Here is a 17,093-nt window from a genome sequence, read left to right as displayed (position 1 = left end):
GCCACCATTTACAGTATAAAGAGCATGCTGGTAAACACAGAAAACATGTCACCCGTTCGGGACAGAACAGGTCTGCGGTAACTGGTGGAAACCCCCATAGCGCACTATGGCTACACCAGCTAAGAAGACACCCCCTAGCGACCACGCTGCTGATGAAGATGCGGGGGCACCTAACACAAAATTAAGATGGTCGGAAGACAGGGACCCAAAAGAGGTAACACTTTATTTTACTTTAAAAACGTGTTTAGAATATTATTATTAATTTTAAACGTATGCCGGTGTTTACATGCTGTTAGGCCGTATGTGTGTATATATGAATTTCAATGCAAAGTGAATTTAAATGCATGTTTTCTTCTTTGTATGTTTATCAAAAGAATAGTGTCAGCGCTCCTCCTCTGAGCCCCAGGGATGCTCTCCCAATGTCTGATGAAGACGAAGGTGTCAACACTGGTGATGAGTCTGAAGATGATGACAAGGACCATGAACATGGCAGGGAGGATAAAACCTCAGACACTGATGATGGAGTTGGACCATCAATGGAAAGAGAGGTAAATATAGAGGTCCTACAACTGTGTTTAGTTGTGTACTTCTTTACTGACCGACACACATTACAGTTTTAAGTGTTATTTTCTTTTCTCTTCATTAGAATAGTGGAGTACCAGACACCAGTGATATTGATTCCTCTGTCAACTCTTTAAGACCCCGAACAAGATTGAACATTGCATGCTTCTGTTCTTGCCTTGCTAGAACCCACAAGAGTTTTGATTCAGACAGGGAAGTTCCGAGATATAATTGTAAAAACTATGATGATCATGTAACACTAGTGATGACACACACCATAAAGGGCATTATTGCGCTAGTGTTACAACATTGTATTGGCCGTGAATTAGTTGATAAGTGTGAGGCCTGTCTGATAGGTGACCCCAGCCAAGCACAGCATCTCTGTCTAACTTTAGATCACGAGCAAGGGAGTGTCTGGAGTAGTGTCGCTCTTATATGTAACAAAATAAGTGTCACCCGCTTTCTAAATGTTGTGTTATGTGTTGCACGTGCCCTATGTGGGCTATGCATCACCAGACAGACTGAGAAACAAGTGAAATCTCTTTTGCATAGCTTAGAAACATGCACAAAGGAATTAATGTTTAGTTCCCCCCCCCGCTGTACCGAACCCATAACGAACCGAGACTTCAAAACCGAGGTACGTACCGAACTGTCAGTTTTGTGTACCGTAACGTTACACCCCTAACAAATGCTGTTAAACGGCATATTTGAAACAATACATTTTTGGGAAACAGTCGCGGCTATCTAAGTTTATTTATTCAACGTTGCAGAACCTGAAGGGGAGGGAGTCATATCTCAAAGGAGATCTGATAACACTTTATTTTAAGGGGCCAGAAGTATGCATTAGTTAAGCACAAACACACTCGTAATTAATTTTTAACTTTACATATTAGTCATTATTTATTAAACATTTGAAGGATCCACATTCATGCAATAAATAAACATAAACCTAGTAATTAATGATTAACCGAATGCACAGTAAATGCATTTTAGCCATTATTTACAACTTAGCAAACCATATATTATTGTAGTGTTATGTTGGGTGTATTTTGATAAGAGCATTTTATCTCTGAGCTGAAGCACTGATCTAAAGAAGACCTCTCCCCCCACCAAAAGTTATCAGATTTCCTTAACTCATCAGCTTGGAACTGGTTTACATCAAAGTGACAGTTTTGGGGAGGATGGCACCGAGAATAGGCCAAATAGTTTGGAATCCTGCTATGAGATAGGAGAAAGGGGCCTGTAGGTAATAAAAACTCTTTGAAGTGGACGAGAGCCGAAATCCCGACATAGAGCTACGAACCCGGGCCAACCGGCATTTCCAAAAGATGGCATGGATTGACATCAGTCATAAATCAAGCCCCCCTCCAATAGGACACTGGGGGCTGAAACCGAAATCCAATCTAAAAAAATCAAGAACCAATCACCTATTGATCTGACAGACTATAAAGAACAGCGCACGGTCTCTCTCTCTTACTCTCTCTCTCACCTGAACCAGAAACTCGCAACCTGTAGCTCTGTTGCCAGAACCGGAACCAGAAACCAACCAAGTCTTTGCCGGCAACAGAAGAATTAAACTGGGAGAAGGAGATTGAGCCGTACGAAGAATTCTTTTAAAGGACTTTATTAAATAAAGAACTTTACAGACCCACCTGATCAGTGGAGTTTTACAGCTGGACAATTGACTAAGTCGACTGAATACGAAAGTGCCAGTCATTTAAATAGCTATTTGAGTCTTAAGAAACTTGACCCTTGGAACAAACAGGGCCCTGCTTTCCTCAAAGACTTTGTCTTCAAGTAACTACGGTGGAACCCTGCTTACAAAGAAGATTTTGTGCACAACCTTGGAGCCTTCAAACCAATGGAAAATCTGTTTGGAAAAGACTCTACATTCGCGAAACCCCAACTTCCAGGTGCATCGACTGAGTGGAAGTTCTTGGACAAAGCTGAACCGGACTGCCTTTGTTCCAACCACACGGACCTCGTGCCGTGTGCTGTTATCTGAGCCCGAAGCCAGAGAGGCCTCTCTGCGACGAAGTTCAGATAAGTTTAACAGTTTGGAGTTTGTGATTCATGACATTTAAGAAATCAATTAGAAATGTTAATCTGTGATTCATAACTCTAGAATGTGTAATATCATTTAGTTTTCTTAAATATAAATGTGTGTTGCATTCAACTGTTTTGTTGATAATTTTAGAAATAAAATCTGTCAACGCCGAGAAATATCTTCTCATTCCTGTTTAACTGTTTAGTCTGAAATTGACACAAGTCAATAGACGTTAGATTATTGGTGGCCCTGCCTATCCTTGATCATTGAATAATAATCAGTTAAGGGAAATTGTGGTAACAAGTAATGATAGGATCTTTCTCGGCACCTAAACGTAAATGAGACTGATATATATATAACGAGAAGTTACCTGACATAAATACTAACCTGCGTAGTTATTTAATGTCTGACTAACAATACTAACGAGAGACTCACCTTCGTCTTACTAACCGGTATTGTAGTTAATGTGTTTATAACCTTTTTTGTTTAACGATTTGTGTGTTATCATATGCGATCCCATGGTCTTTGATTTGGTCACGGAAGTGATTTGTCTTTGATTTGTTGATCTAGAGTTGAATTTTGATTAGCTTTTCCCTTTTGTATAATTAGTGTAGTGCTACATTTAGTCTTTGTTTTTGAATAAATTTAACAATTTATATCTTTGGAATTGGTGTCTGTGTCCAATTATTACAGAAATTGAGTTCTACAAGATTCCAGGATTCGTGATAAGGTGATACTATAAATTCACTTCTTAAATTGAAATTTATAAGTGTACCTTACGATACAACTGATAGCACTGCAACTCAGTGTAGGTGTGCGTTCAGTCCGGCAAACACAACATTTCAGTTATGAAACGCTTTCTACAGGTGATGTATAAATGTAATATTTTCACACATTTGAATAAGTTTGATTTGATACAAGATTTATGAAGTTGACCAAACAAAATGACATAATATTTTTCAGGGGATAAAAATCTCACGACACAATTGGGTAGTCCTCACGGCACACGGGTTGAAAACCACTGAGCCAAGCCACGGTGCTTCTTGGCTTTGCACGGCCACTGAGACTGCCAGGGGAAGACGGTGAGAAGCTTCCCTTCGATAGCTCAGTTGGTAGAGCGGAGGACTGTAGGTTTCAGGCAGCGGGCATCCTTAGGTCGCTGGTTCAATTCCGGCTCGAAGGAAGGCGTGATTATGGTTTGACATCGGTTTTGGACGAGCTCCCAAATGTCAAGCCATTGGAATTGCATGAGGACAAGGAGAAAACACCGGAAATTCGGATTTGCTGTGGAGAACTCGCATTGCCCAAACATCTCATATGCATGTGACCCTTTTCACCCTGAGCCCAGTTTTCTAAACCGGCCAGAAAGCGGTCTGGAACAATCATGAAGCCAACACATTGTGAAGCACTTCACTGAAGCCCGGGTAGCTCAGCCGGTAGAGCATCAGACTTTTAATCTGAGGGTCCAGGGTTCGAGTCCCTGTTCGGGCGCCTTGTTGACCGAGGGCCATGATGGTGAAAAGCCTGGATGGCCTTCCAGGTGACAATGAAATATGCAGTTGCGTCTAGGCAAGGTGTCTAGTCCTCTTTGCTTCTTTCGGCAAATATCCAGCCTGGGCAAGTGTTGTCTTCCAGAGGCAAGTCAAGCCAGGAACTCTGAGAGATGTTTTTGCCGTTGACGACGTGTCACTTTAGAACAGCACAACATGCATCTCTACTTGACTTGGCACAATCTGTGAGGGTTGGGCCAACACAACGTGTCCACACATTTGCAGGCATCTTGAAATACTTGGAATGACCTGTGGCCCCATGCCATGCAGAAGTCCACAGCTATGCGTGTCAGCATGCTCTGCTCCTCATCCCCAATGTGCCACTTGTAAGAACTTTGTAAAAAGCGACAGAGAACATGATCAGCAAAGAAACACAATTCTCCTGAGAACGACAATCATCGTGCCGATCGTAATCTCAGTGCATACCTGGATGCCCAACAAGCCAAGCCAGTGGTTCCCAAGCGTTGTAATGCCACGGCACACTTTGCTGAGACCAAAAACCTTCGCGGCGCACCAACATGAAAAAAAAAAAAAAGGATTTACTAGGTATTGTCTCACCTGAATGGCAACAGGCTGCTAAAGCTATTATCACACGCACATTGCATGTTAAAGTATGTCAGTAAGGGAGTAATTAAAAGGGCAAATGTGTGAAGTGCAAGGAGTGGCCCTTAGTGGTTAAGTAAAAAAGTACACAGACAAACTAAATAATCCCTTGATACATATCATTTATTTAGTGCAGACAGACCAAGACCAGCCACAATAAACTATTCGCAGTAAATATAAATTCACAGCAAAATAGGTTCAGTTCACAATATCCTATAACAAGCTGCACAAAGGCAGCGCTAGCAGTGGAAAGAACGAAGAACTGCAGGAGAAACGCCGGGGCTATTTAGAGCCCGATTATTCAACACAGAGGGGGAAAACCAAGGCCAAATGAGACTTAGAGGAACAGGAGACATCCAACAACAGTATAAAGATAAAAAGGAATTCACCACATGTCCCTTTAATCAATTGCCTTGCAGTTCCACTGTGTAGCGTTATGTTGGGTGTATTTTGATAAGAGCATTTGGGCTCTGAGCTGAAGCACTGATCTAAAGAAGACCTCTCCACCCCCAAAGTTATCAGATTTCCTTTGCTCATCAGCTTGGAACTGGTTTGCATCAAAGTGACAGTTTTGGGGAGGATGGCACCGAGAAGAGGCCAAATAGGTTGAATCCTGCTATGAGATGTCTGGAGAAAGGGGCCTGTAGGTGATAAAAACTCTTTGAAGTGGACGAGAGCCGAAATCCCGACATAGTGCTACGAACCCGGGCCAACCGGCATTTCCAAAAGATGGCATGGATTGACATCAGTCATAAATCAAGCCCCCCTCCATTAGGACACTGGGGGCTGAAACCGAAATCCAATCTCAAGAACTCAAGAACCAATCACCTATTGATCTGACAGACTATAAGGAACAGTGCACAGTCTCTCTCTCTCTCTCTCTCTCTTTCTCTCTCACCTGAACCAGTAACTCGCTGCCACAGCTCAACCTGTAGCTCTGTTGCCCGAACCGGAACCAGAAACCAACCAAGTCTTTGCCGGCAACAGAAGAGTTAAACTGGGAGAAGGAGATTGAGCCGTACGAAGAATTCTATTAAAGGACTATATTAAAGAAAGAACTTTACAGACTGCGCATGCCCGCCTGTGCCCACCTGATCAGTGGAGTTTTACAGCTGGACAATTGAGTAAGTCGAATGTATATGAAAGTGTTCAGTCATTTAAATAGCTATTTGAGTCTTAAGAAACTTGACCCTTGGAACGAACAGGGCCCTGCTTTCCTCAAAGACTTTGTCTTCAAGTAACTACGGTGGAACCCTGCTTACAAAGAAGATTTTGTGCTCAACCTTGGAGCCTTCAAACCAGTGGAAAATCTGTTTGGAAAAGACTCTAATTTCGCGAAACCCCAATTTCCAGGTGCATCGACTGAGTGGAAGTTCTTGGACAAAGCCGAACCGCACTGCCTTTGTTCCAAACCACACGGACCATGTGTCGTGTGCTGTGATCTGAGCCCGAAGACAGAGAGGCCTCTCTGCGACGAAGTTCAGATAAGTTTAACAGTTTGGAGTTCATGATTCATGACATTTGAGAAATCAATTAGAAATGTTATTCTGTGATTCAAAACTCTAGAATGTGTAATATCATTTAGTTTTCTTAAATATAAATGTGTGTTGCATTAAACTGTTTTGTTGATAATTTTAGAAATAAAATCTGTCAACCCCGAGAAATATCTTCTCATTCCTGTTTAACTGTTTAGTCTGAAATTGACACAAGTCAATAGACGTTAGATTATTGGTGGCCCTGCCTATCCTTGATCATTGAATAATAATCAGTTAAGGGAAATTGTGGTAACAAGTAATGATAGGATCTTTCTCGGCACCTAAACGTAAATGAGACTGATATATATATAACGAGAAGTTACCTGACATAAATACTAACCTGCGTAGTTATTTAATGTCTGACTAACAATACTAACGAGAGACTCACCTTCGTCTTACTAACCGGTATTGTAGTTAATGTGTTTATAACCTTTTTTGTTTAACGATTTGTGTGTTAGAGCATCAGACTTTTAATCTGAGGGTCCAGGGTTCGAGTCCCTGTTCGGGCGCCTTGTTGACCGAGGGCCATGATGGTGAAAAGCCTGGATGGCCTTCCAGGTGACAATGAAATATGCAGTTGCGTCTAGGCAAGGTGTCTAGTCCTCTTTGCTTCTTTCGGCAAATATCCAGCCTGGGCAAGTGTTGTCTTCCAGAGGCAAGTCAAGTCAGGAACTCTGAGAGATGTTTTTGCCGTTGATGACGTGTCACTTTAGAACAGCACAACATGCATCTCTACTTGACTTGGCACAATCTGTGAGGGTTGGGCCAACACAACGTGTCCACACATTTGCAGGCGTCTTGAAATACTTGGAATGACCTGTGGCCCCATGCCATGCAGAAGTCCACAGCTATGCGTGTCAGCATGCTCTGCTCCTCATCCCCAATGTGCCACTTGTAAGAACTTTGTAAAAAGCGACAGAGAACATGATCAGCAAAGAAACACAATTCTCCTGAGAACGACAATCATCGTGCCGATCGTAATCTCAGTGCATACCTGGATGCCCAACAAGCCAAGCCAGTGGTTCCCAAGCGTTGTAATGCCACGGCACACTTTGCTGAGACCAAAAACCTTCGCGGCGCACCAACATGAAAAAAAAAAAAAAGGATTTACTAGGTATTGTCTCACCTGAATGGCAACAGGCTGCTAAAACTATTATCACACGCACATTGCATGTTAAAGTATGTCAGTAAGGGAGTAATTAAAAGGGCAAATGTGTGAAGTGCAAGGAGTGGCCCTTAGTGGTTAGGTAAAAAAGTACACAGACAAACTAAATAATCCCTTGATACAAATCATTTATTTAGTGCAGACAGACCAAGACCAGCCACAATAAACTATTCGCAGTAAATATAAATTCACAGCAAAATAGGTTCAGTTCACAATATCCTATAACAAGCTGCACAAAGGCAGCGCTAGCAGTGGAAAGAACGAAGAACTGCAGGAGAAACGCCGGGGCTATTTAGAGCCCGATTATTCAACACAGAGGGGGAAAACCAAGGCCAAATGAGACTTAGAGGAACAGGAGACATCCAACAACAGTATAAAGATGAAAAGGAATTCACCACATGTCCCTTTAATCAATTGCCTTGCAGTTCCACTGTGTAGCGTTATGTTGGGTGTATTTTGATAAGAGCATTTGGGCTCTGAGCTGAAGCACTGATCTAAAGAAGACCTCTCCACCCCCAAAGTTATCAGATTTCCTTTGCTCATCAGCTTGGAACTGGTTTGCATCAAAGTGACAGTTTTGGGGAGGATGGCACCGAGAAGAGGCCAAATAGGTTGAATCCTGCTATGAGATGTCTGGAGAAAGGGGCCTGTAGGTGATAAAAACTCTTTGAAGTGGACGAGAGCCGAAATCCCGACATAGAGCTACGAACCCGGGCCAACCGGCATTTCCAAAAGATGGCATGGATTGACATCAGTCATAAATCAAGCCCCCCTCCATTAGGACACTGGGGGCTGAAACCGAAATCCAATCTCAAGAACTCAAGAACCAATCACCTATTGATCTGACAGACTATAAGGAACAGTGCACAGTCTCTCTCTCTCTCTCTCTCTCTCTCTATCTCTCTCTCTCTCTTTCTCTCTCACCTGAACCAGTAACTCGCTGCCACAGCTCAACCTGTAGCTCTGTTGCCCGAACCGGAACCAGAAACCAACCAAGTCTTTGCCGGCAACAGAAGAGTTAAACTGGGAGAAGGAGATTGAGCCGTACGAAGAATTCTTTTAAAGGACTTTATTAAATAAAGAACTTTACAGACTGCGCATGCCCGCCTGTGCCCACCTGATCAGTGGAGTTTTACAGCTGGACAATTGAGTAAGTCGAATGTATATGAAAGTGTTCAGTCATTTAAATAGCTATTTGAGTCTTAAGAAACTTGACCCTTGGAACGAACAGGGCCCTGCTTTCCTCAAAGACTTTGTCTTCAAGTAACTACGGTGGAACCCTGCTTACAAAGAAGATTTTGTGCACAACCTTGGAGCCTTCAAACCAGTGGAAAATCTGTTAGGAAAAGACTCTAATTTCGCGAAACCCCAACTTCCAGGTGCTTCGACTGAGTGGAAGTTCTTGGACAAAGCCGAACCGCACTGCCTTTGTTCCAAACCACACGGACCATGTGCCGTGTGCTGTGATCTGAGCCCGAAGACAGAGAGGCCTCTCTGCGACGAAGTTCAGATAAGTTTAACAGTTTGGAGTTCATGATTCATGACATTTGAGAAATCAATTAGAAATGTTATTCTGTGATTCATAACTCTAGAATGTGTAATATCATTTAGTTTTCTTAAATATAAATGTGTGTTGCATTAAACTGTTTTGTTGATAATTTTAGAAATAAAATCTGTCAACCCCGAGAAATATCTTCTCATTCCTGTTTAACTGTTTAGTCTGAAATTGACACAAGTCAATAGACGTTAGATTATTGGTGGCCCTGCCTATCCTTGATCATTGAATAATAATCAGTTAAGGGAAATTGTGGTAACAAGTAACGATAGGATCTTTCTCGGCACCTAAACGTAAATGAGACTGATATATATATAACGAGAAGTTACCTGACATAAATACTAACCTGCGTAGTTATTTAATGTCTGACTAACAATACTAACGAGAGACTCACCTTCGTCTTACTAACCGGTATTGTAGTTAATGTGTTTATAACCTTTTTTGTTTAACGATTTGTGTGTTATCATATGCGATCCCATGGTCTTTGATTTGGTCACGGAAGTGATTTGTCTTTGATTTGTTGATCTAGAGTTGAATTTTGATTAGCTTTTCCCTTTTGTATAATTAGTGTAGTGCTACATTTAGTGTTTGTTTTTGAATAAATTTAACAATTTATATCTTTGGAATTGGTGTCTGTGTCCAATTATTACAGAAATTGAGTTCTACAAGATTCCAGGATTCGTGATAAGGTGATACTATAAATTCACTTCTTAAATTGAAATTTATAAGTGTACCTTACGATACAACTGATAGCACTGCAACTCAGTGTAGGTGTGCGTTCAGTCCGGCAAACACAACATTTCAGTTATGAAACGCTTTCTACAGGTGATGTATAAATGTAATATTTTCACACATTTGAATAAGTTTGATTTGATACAAGATTTATGAAGTTGACCAAACAAAATGACATAATATTTTTCAGGGGATAAAAATCTCACGACACAATTGGGTAGTCCTCACGGCACACGGGTTGAAAACCACTGAGCCAAGCCACGGTGCTTCTTGGCTTTGCACGGCCACTGAGACTGCCAGGGGAAGACGGTGAGAAGCTTCCCTTCGATAGCTCAATTGGTAGAGCGGAGGACTGTAGGTTTCAGGCAGCGGGCATCCTTAGGTCGCTGGTTCAATTCCGGCTCGAAGGAAGGCGTGATTATGGTTTGACATCGGTTTTGGACGAGCTCCCAAATGTCAAGCCATTGGAATTGCATGAGGACAAGGAGAAAACACCGGAAATTCAGATTTGCTGTGGAGAACTCGCATTGCCCAAACATCTCATATGCATGTGACCCTTTTCACCCTGAGCCCAGTTTTCTAAACCGGCCAGAAAGCGGTCTGGAACAATCATGAAGCCAACACATTGTGAAGCACTTCACTGAAGCCCGGGTAGCTCAGCCGGTAGAGCATCAGACTTTTAATCTGAGGGTCCAGGGTTCGAGTCCCTGTTCGGGTGCCTTGTTGACCAAGGGCCCTGATGGTGAAAAGCCTGGATGGCCTTCCAGGTGACAATGAAATATGCAGTTGCGTCTAGGCAAGGTGTCTAGTCCTCTTTGCTTCTTTCGGCAAATATCCAGCCTGGGCAAGTGTTGTCTTCCAGAGGCAAGTCAAGCCAGGAACTCTGAGAGATGTTTTTGCCGTTGACGACGTGTCACTTTAGAACAGCACAACATGCATCTCTACTTGACTTGGCACAATCTGTGAGGGTTGGGCCAACACAACGTGTCCACACATTTGCAGGCGTCTTGAAATACTTGGAATGACCTGTGGCCCCATGCCATGCAGAAGTCCACAGCTATGCCTCATCCCCAATGTGCCACTTGTAAGAACTTTGTAAAAAGCGACAGAGAACATGATCAGCAAAGAAACACAATTCTCCTGAGAACGACAATCATCGTGCCGATCGTAATCTCAGTGCATACCTGGATGCCCAACAAGCCAAGCCAGTGGTTCCCAAGCGTTGTAATGCCACGGCACACTTTGCTGAGACCAAAAACCTTCGCGGCGCACCAACATGAAAAAAAAAAAAAAGGATTTACTAGGTATTGTCTCACCTGAATGGCAACAGGCTTTTAAAACTATTATCACACGCACATTGCATGTTAAAGTATGTCAGTAAGGGAGTAATTAAAAGGGCAAATGTGTGAAGTGCAAGGAGTGGCCCTTAGTGGTTAGGTAAAAAAGTACACAGACAAACTAAATAATCCCTTGATACAAATCATTTATTTAGTGCAGACAGACCAAGACCAGCCACAATAAACTATTCGCAGTAAATATAAATTCACAGCAAAATAGGTTCAGTTCACAATATCCTATAACAAGCTGCACAAAGGCATCGCTAGCAGTGGAAAGAACGAAGAACTGCAGGAGAAACGCCGGGGCTATTTAGAGCCCGATTATTCAACACAGAGGGGGAAAACCAAGGCCAAATGAGACTTAGAGGAAGAGGAGACATCCAACAACAGTATAGAGATAAAAAGGAATTCACCACATGTCCCTTTAATCAATTGCCTTGCAGTTCCACTGTGTAGCGTTATGTTGGGTGTATTTTGATAAGAGCATTTGGGCTCTGAGCTGAAGCACTGATCTAAAGAAGACCTCTCCACCCCCAAAGTTATCAGATTTCCTTTGCTCATCAGCTTGGAACTGGTTTGCATCAAAGTGACAGTTTTGGGGAGGATGGCACCGAGAAGAGGCCAAATAGGTTGAATCCTGCTATGAGATGTCTGGAGAAAGGGGCCTGTAGGTGATAAAAACTCTTTGAAGTGGACGAGAGCCGAAATCCCGACATAGAGCTACGAACCCGGGCCAACCGGCATTTCCAAAAGATGGCATGGATTGACATCAGTCATAAATCAAGCCCCCCCCCATTAGGACACTGGGGGCTGAAACCGAAATCCAATCTCAAGAACTCAAGAACCAATCACCTAATGATCTGACAGACTATAAGGAACAGTGCACAGTCTCTCTCTCTCTCTCTCTCTCTCTTTCTCTCTCTCTCTCTTTCTCTCTCACCTGAACCAGTAACTCGCTGCCACAGCTCAACCTGTAGCTCTGTTGCCCGAACCGGAACCAGAAACCAACCAAGTCTTTGCCGGCAACAGAAGAGTTAAACTGGGAGAAGGAGATTGAGCCGTACGAAGAATTCTTTTAAAGGACTTTATTAAATAAAGAACTTTACAGACTGCGCATGCCCGCCTGTGCCCACCTGATCAGTGGAGTTTTACAGCTGGACAATTGAGTAAGTCGAATGTATATGAAAGTGTTCAGTCATTTAAATAGCTATTTGAGTCTTAAGAAACTTGACCCTTGGAACGAACAGGGCCCTGCTTTCCTCAAAGACTTTGTCTTCAAGTAACTACGGTGGAACCCTGCTTACAAAGAAGATTTTGTGCACAACCTTGGAGCCTTCAAACCAGTGGAAAATCTGTTTGGAAAAGACTCTAATTTCGCGAAACCCCAACTTCCATCTGCATCGACTGAGTGGAAGTTCTTGGACAAAGCCGAACCGCACTGCCTTTGTTCCAAACCACACGGACCATGTGCCGTGTGCTGTGATCTGAGCCCGAAGACAGAGAGGCCTCTCTGCGACGAAGTTCAGATAAGTTTAACAGTTTGGAGTTCATGATTCATGACATTTGAGAAATCAATTAGAAATGTTATTCTGTGATTCATAACTCTAGAATGTGTAATATCATTTAGTTTTCTTAAATATAAATGTGTGTTGCATTAAACTGTTTTGTTGATAATTTTAGAAATAAAATCTGTCAACCCCGAGAAATATCTTCTCATTCCTGTTTAACTGTTTAGTCTGAAATTGACACAAGTCAATAGACGTTAGATTATTGGTGGCCCTGCCTATCCTTGATCATTGAATAATAATCAGTTAAGGGAAATTGTGGTAACAAGTAACGATAGGATCTTTCTCGGCACCTAAACGTAAATGAGACTGATATATATATAACGAGAAGTTACCTGACATAAATACTAACCTGCGTAGTTATTTAATGTCTGACTAACAATACTAACGAGAGACTCACCTTCGTCTTACTAACCGGTATTGTAGTTAATGTGTTTATAACCTTTTTTGTTTAACGATTTGTGTGTTAGAGCATCAGACTTTTAATCTGAGGGTCCAGGGTTCGAGTCCCTGTTCGGGCGCCTTGTTGACCGAGGGCCATGATGGTGAAAAGCCTGGATGGCCTTCCAGGTGACAATGAAATATGCAGTTGCGTCTAGGCAAGGTGTCTAGTCCTCTTTGCTTCTTTCGGCAAATATCCAGCCTGGGCAAGTGTTGTCTTCCAGAGGCAAGTCAAGCCAGGAACTCTGAGAGATGTTTTTGCCGTTGACGACGTGTCACTTTAGAACAGCACAACATGCATCTCTACTTGACTTGGCACAATCTGTGAGGGTTGGGCCAACACAACGTGTCCACACATTTGCAGGCGTCTTGAAATACTTGGAATGACCTGTGGCCCCATGCCATGCAGAAGTCCACAGCTATGCGTGTCAGCATGCTCTGCTCTTCATCCCCAATGTGCCACTTGTAAGAACTGTGTAAAAAGCGACAGAGAACGTGATCAGCAAAGAAACACAATTCTCCTGAGAACGACAATCATCGTGCCGATCGTAATCTCAGTGCATACCTGGATGCCCAACAAGCCAAGCCAGTGGTTCCCAAGCGTTGTAATGCCACGGCACACTTTGCTGAGACCAAAAACCTTCGCGGCGCACCAACATGAAAAAAAAAAAAAAGGATTTACTAGGTATTGTCTCACCTGAATGGCAACAGGCTGCTAAAACTATTATCACACGCACATTGCATGTTAAAGTATGTCAGTAAGGGAGTAATTAAAAGGGCAAATGTGTGAAGTGCAAGGAGTGGCCCTTAGTGGTTAGGTAAAAAAGTACACAGACAAACTAAATAATCCCTTGATACAAATCATTTATTTAGTGCAGACAGACCAAGACCAGCCACAATAAACTATTCGCAGTACATATAAATTCACAGCAAAATAGGTTCAGTTCACAATATCCTATAACAAGCTGCACAAAGGCAGCGCTAGCAGTGGAAAGAACGAAGAACTGCAGGAGAAACGCCGGGGCTATTTAGAGCCCGATTATTCAACACAGAGGGGGAAAACCAAGGCCAAATGAGACTTAGAGGAACAGGAGACATCCAACAACAGTATAAAGATAAAAAGGAATTCACCACATGTCCCTTTAATCAATTGCCTTGCAGTTCCACTGTGTAGCGTTATGTTGGGTGTATTTTGATAAGAGCATTTGGGCTCTGAGCTGAAGCACTGATCTAAAGAAGACCTCTCCACCCCCAAAGTTATCAGATTTCCTTTGCTCATCAGCTTGGAACTGGTTTGCATCAAAGTGACAGTTTTGGGGAGGATGGCACCGAGAAGAGGCCAAATAGGTTGAATCCTGCTATGAGATGTCTGGAGAAAGGGGCCTGTAGGTGATAAAAACTCTTTGAAGTGGACGAGAGCCGAAATCCCGACATAGAGCTACGAACCCGGGCCAACCGGCATTTCCAAAAGATGGCATGGATTGACATCAGTCATAAATCAAGCCCCCCTCCATTAGGACACTGGGGGCTGAAACCGAAATCCAATCTCAAGAACTCAAGAACCAATCACCTATTGATCTGACAGACTATAAGGAACAGTGCACAGTCTCTCTCTCTCTCTCTCTCTCTCTCTTTCTCTCTCTCTCTCTTTCTCTCTCACCTGAACCAGTAACTCGCTGCCACAGCTCAACCTGTAGCTCTGTTGCCCGAACCGGAACCAGAAACCAACCAAGTCTTTGCCGGCAACAGAAGAGTTAAACTGGGAGAAGGAGATTGAGCCGTACGAAGAATTCTTTTAAAGGACTTTATTAAATAAAGAACTTTACAGACTGCGCATGCCCGCCTGTGCCCACCTGATCAGTGGAGTTTTACAGCTGGACAATTGAGTAAGTCGAATGTATATGAAAGTGTTCAGTCATTTAAATAGCTATTTGAGTCTTAAGAAACTTGACCCTTGGAACGAACAGGGCCCTGCTTTCCTCAAAGACTTTGTCTTCAAGTAACTACGGTGGAACCCTGCTTATAAAGAAGATTTTGTGCACAACCTTGGAGCCTTCAAACCAGTGGAAAATCTGTTTGGAAAAGACTCTAATTTCGCGAAACCCCAACTTCCAGCTGCATCGACTGAGTGGAAGTTCTTGGACAAAGCCGAACCGCACTGCCTTTGTTCCAAACCACACGGACCATGTGCCGTGTGCTGTGATCTGAGCCCGAAGACAGAGAGGCCTCTCTGCGACGAAGTTCAGATAAGTTTAACAGTTTGGAGTTCATGATTCATGACATTTGAGAAATCAATTAGAAATGTTATTCTGTGATTCATAACTCTAGAATGTGTAATATCATTTAGTTTTCTTAAATATAAATGTGTGTTGCATTAAACTGTTTTGTTGATAATTTTAGAAATAAAATCTGTCAACCCCGAGAAATATGTTCTCATTCCTGTTTAACTGTTTAGTATGAAATTGACACAAGTCAATAGACGTTAGATTATTGGTGGCCCTGCCTATCCTTGATCATTGAATAATAATCAGTTAAGGGAAATTGTGGTAACAAGTAACGATAGGATCTTTCTCGGCACCTAAACGTAAATGAGACTGATATATATATAACGAGAAGTTACCTGACATAAATACTAACCTGCGTAGTTATTTAATGTCTGACTAACAATACTAACGAGAGACTCACCTTCGTCTTACTAACCGGTATTGTAGTTAATGTGTTTATAACCTTTTTTGTTTAACGATTTGTGTGTTATCATATGCGATCCCATGGTCTTTGATTTTGTCACGGAAGTGATTTGTCTTTGATTTGTTGATCTAGAGTTGAATTTTAATTAGCTTTTCCCTTTTGTATAATTAGTGTAGTGCTACATTTAGTCTTTGTTTTTGAATAAATTTAACAATTTATATCTTTGGAATTGGTGTCTGTGTCCAATTATTACAGAAATTGAGTTCTACAAGATTCCAGGATTCGTGATAAGGTGATACTATAAATTCACTTCTTAAATTGAAATTTATAAGTGTACCTTACGATACAACTGATAGCACTGCAACTCAGTGTAGGTGTGCGTTCAGTCCGGCAAACACAACATTTCAGTTATGAAACGCTTTCTACAGGTGATGTATAAATGTAATATTTTCACACATTTGAATAAGTTTGATTTGATACAAGATTTATGAAGTTGACCAAACAAAATGACATAATATTTTTCAGGGGATAAAAATCTCACGACACAATTGGGTAGTCCTCACGGCACACGGGTTGAAAACCACTGAGCCAAGCCACGGTGCTTCTTGGCTTTGCACGGCCACTGAGACTGCCAGGGGAAGACGGTGAGAATCTTCGCTTCGATAGCTCAGTTGGTAGAGCGGAGGACTGTAGGTTTCAGACAGCGGGCATCCTTAGGTCGCTGGTTCAATTCCGGCTCGAAGGAAGGCGTGATTATGGTTTGACATCGGTTTTGGACGAGCTCCCAAATGTCAAGCCATTGGAATTGCATGAGGACAAGGAGAAAACACCGGAAATTCGGATTTGCTGTGGAGAACTCGCATTGCCCAAACATCTCATATGCATGTGGCCCTTTTCACCCTGAGCCCAGTTTTCTAAACCGGCCAGAAAGCGGTCTGGAACAATCATGAAGCCAACACATTGTGAAGCACTTCACTGAAGCCCGGGTAGCTCAGCCGGTAGAGCATCAGACTTTTAATCTGAGGGTCCAGGGTTCGAGTCCCTGTTCGGGTGCCTTGTTGACCGAGGGCCATGATGGTGAAAAGCCTGGATGGCCTTCCAGGTGACAATGAAATATGCAGTTGTGTCTAGGCAAGGTGTCTAGTCCTCTTTGCTTCTTTCTGCAAATATCCAGCCTGGGCAAGTGTTGTCTTCCAGAGGCAAGTCAAGCCAGGAACTCTGAGAGATGTTTTTGCCGTTGACGACGTGTCACTTTAGAACAGCACAACATGCATCTCTACTTGACTTGGCACAATCTGTGAGGGTTGGGCCAAC

At 42.6% G+C, this 17,093-nt stretch overlaps 6 non-coding genes across 6 annotated transcripts; all 6 read left to right on the top strand.

Annotated features, from left to right (window-relative positions):
* Nucleotides 1-3,702: 3,702 nt before the first annotated feature.
* trnay-gua (transfer RNA tyrosine (anticodon GUA)) lies at nt 3,703-3,791 on the top strand. The gene is given in 2 exon segments: nt 3,703-3,739; nt 3,756-3,791. It is a non-coding gene; the product is annotated as a tRNA-Tyr (tRNA).
* Nucleotides 3,792-4,026: 235 nt separating this feature from the next.
* trnak-uuu (transfer RNA lysine (anticodon UUU)) lies at nt 4,027-4,099 on the top strand. The gene has a single exon. It is a non-coding gene; the product is annotated as a tRNA-Lys (tRNA).
* Nucleotides 4,100-10,069: 5,970 nt separating this feature from the next.
* Nucleotides 10,070-10,158, top strand: trnay-gua (transfer RNA tyrosine (anticodon GUA)). The gene is given in 2 exon segments: nt 10,070-10,106; nt 10,123-10,158. It is a non-coding gene; the product is annotated as a tRNA-Tyr (tRNA).
* A 235-nt stretch (nt 10,159-10,393) lies between these two features.
* trnak-uuu (transfer RNA lysine (anticodon UUU)) lies at nt 10,394-10,466 on the top strand. The gene has a single exon. It is a non-coding gene; the product is annotated as a tRNA-Lys (tRNA).
* Nucleotides 10,467-16,435: 5,969 nt separating this feature from the next.
* Nucleotides 16,436-16,524, top strand: trnay-gua (transfer RNA tyrosine (anticodon GUA)). The gene is given in 2 exon segments: nt 16,436-16,472; nt 16,489-16,524. It is a non-coding gene; the product is annotated as a tRNA-Tyr (tRNA).
* A 235-nt stretch (nt 16,525-16,759) lies between these two features.
* On the top strand, nt 16,760-16,832 carry trnak-uuu (transfer RNA lysine (anticodon UUU)). The gene has a single exon. It is a non-coding gene; the product is annotated as a tRNA-Lys (tRNA).
* The last annotated feature ends 261 nt before the right edge of the window (nt 16,833-17,093 follow it).

This window comes from Amia ocellicauda, unplaced genomic scaffold (assembly GCF_036373705.1).
Source record: "Amia ocellicauda isolate fAmiCal2 unplaced genomic scaffold, fAmiCal2.hap1 HAP1_SCAFFOLD_181, whole genome shotgun sequence".
Classification (NCBI taxonomy): Eukaryota; Metazoa; Chordata; class Actinopteri; order Amiiformes; family Amiidae; genus Amia; species Amia ocellicauda.
The sequence above is the reverse complement of the archived record's forward strand: the minus strand, read 5'-3'. Positions and strand labels throughout refer to the sequence as shown.